The sequence below is a fragment of the Poecilia formosa genome, unplaced genomic scaffold (genome assembly GCF_000485575.1).
Source record: "Poecilia formosa unplaced genomic scaffold, Poecilia_formosa-5.1.2 Scaffold610, whole genome shotgun sequence".
NCBI classification, from domain to species: domain Eukaryota; kingdom Metazoa; phylum Chordata; class Actinopteri; order Cyprinodontiformes; family Poeciliidae; genus Poecilia; species Poecilia formosa.
Window position 1 is genome coordinate 47259 of NW_006800549.1, and position 2192 is coordinate 49450.

The following is a 2192-nucleotide window of genomic DNA, read 5'->3' on the forward strand; positions in this document are numbered from 1 at the left end:
ATAACTTTATTTATTGTCACGATTAAACTAAAATCTCCAGCATGGGGATGATCTCAACTTTTCTTGACACCTGCCAGTAGACTAATCGTTAGCCATCATTAGAATGCCGGTTGAAGAGTTTTGCAGTTTTACTTTTCTTTTCCCCTTTATTTTAGATCAGGAAAGAACATATTTTCTCCCCTAGGGAGAATGCAGGACATGCTTTATTTTATTTTCCTGTGTTCTTGTTGAACGCTTTTATTTCTATGTAATGTGGTTTAAAAAACTGGATTATGGAATAAACACGTTATCTATTTTCTTGGACCAATATTTCACAAATACCTGCTATTCTCCTTTGTGTTTTGCCCATTAATGAACTGCAGCAAGATGGTTTTGTTTTATACGCAGCAAACAAAATAGTTTTTCCTCACAATTCACAGCTATGATGGTGGTTGGGTCCTTCCTCTGGTGCCGTCTTCCTGTGTTGCTGTCTGTGGACAACGTTGCATCATTGCATGTAGTGTGATGCATTTGAGGTGCATCACATCACGAAAGTATTTATTCAGAAATACTTTCGTTTTCTGAATAATTTATTTTTCTAATTCTTGACACACTATTAAATCGACTGAATATGAAGAATCTGGTTATTTTGAGTTTTCACCTCTAACATGTCAAATATTTTAGTCAAAAATGTCTAAGATGACATTTTAAAGCAACCAACAAATCGAACAGTCATGTTTAAATAATGCTAATTTAGTTAGAAGATTAAATACATTTTACATTGTGGGGTGCAAAGAAGAGAGACAAAAAAACATCTGAAAATGATGCAGATCTGGAAAAACTATGAATAAAATATACATACGCGTATATAAAACCCTGTAAATTCTAGACTCTAACAGGTAACCAATTAATGTACAAAATCTGCGTAGGACAGCGAAAGTCCTAGCGCAAAATTTTCGCGAAACAGGCGGACGGAGCCTGGTGCTGCAAGGCTGGAGGCCTTGTCCTGTTAGGCTGCGGGGCCTGGCTAATACCCGTGTTAAGAAATGGAAGATCTGAGTAGATCATATAACTTGAATGGACAGGTAGTCCAACAAAATGATTTTATCTTTTCTTTTTATCTCTTTATTACTTTCTTTTTATTTTTCTTTCTCACTGTTTAAACTTATGTAAAGCACTTTGAAATGCCTTGCTGCTGAAATGTGCTATACAAATAAAATTTGATTTGATTTGATTACAGGATGTCTAAAAATAATGGCACAACAGGTTAAAAGAACTGAGATTGAAAATAGTATTTTTATATCAATACATCTGAGTAATATATCTACAAAACATAATTAGAATTTTGAGTTGCACAATAAGAAATAATCAATTATAGTCATATTACATGAAATGGACACAAACATATTTATACAAAAAACCTTTTTCAAAGTTGGCACATAGTAAAAATATCCTAAAAGTTTCTCCTGCCAGGAATTTTATATATTCTTAACCAAACATGGTCTATCCTCAATAATTAAATGTATACACACATTTTCATAATTTCTTTTAAGTTTTTTGGCTCAATCTAATTATTTCCAAACCCTTGTGTTTGCAAATGGGGTTCAGCATTTGTTTCAGGTACCTCACCCCTCGCAGACATCAGGATCTCTGATTCTGAAGCCTCTGCATTCTCTTCACTTTCTTGAGTCATTTCATTTTCTGGTGGGGTTGAACACCGGGAGCCAATAAAACAGACCAGATAAAACACGGTCAACCCAAGTGCTGTGTAGAATCCAGCGTGCTAAAAAAGAGTCATAAACAAAAACAATGAAAGATATGTTATTAGCACACAAAAATATTCTTCATCTAAATTGTTAGTTTATCCAAATCTCAGGAAAATATAATGATTTCTTACCTCTGAGTAAAAGTACCACAGCTGAGTTTTGGTCAGTGAGTCTGGCTCCAGAGATGAGTTTGATGGTTTACACCATTTCTGAGGAGCTGCGTTCTCAATCAGTTCATACTTTCCTGGCCAGTCGGTCTTTATACAGACGTAATAACGACCATCAACTAACACTAATATCACCCATGTCATGGATGGAACAAAGATGATAATTAAGACTTCCCAGAATGATTTACATTTACGTTTACGTGGACATTTACATTTACATGGACGTATAGATTTACATTTACATTTACATTTATATGTACATTTACATGCACATTTACAT

General features: G+C 34.3%; 1 long non-coding RNA gene across 1 annotated transcript; it reads right to left on the minus strand.

Moving 5' to 3' along the window:
• Positions 1-1256: 1256 nt before the first annotated feature.
• On the minus strand, positions 1257-2192 carry LOC103130148 (uncharacterized). The gene is made up of 2 exons (XR_475167.2): positions 1877-2192; positions 1257-1762 (listed from the first exon to the last, which is right to left on the minus strand). It is a non-coding gene; the product is annotated as an uncharacterized LOC103130148 (long non-coding RNA).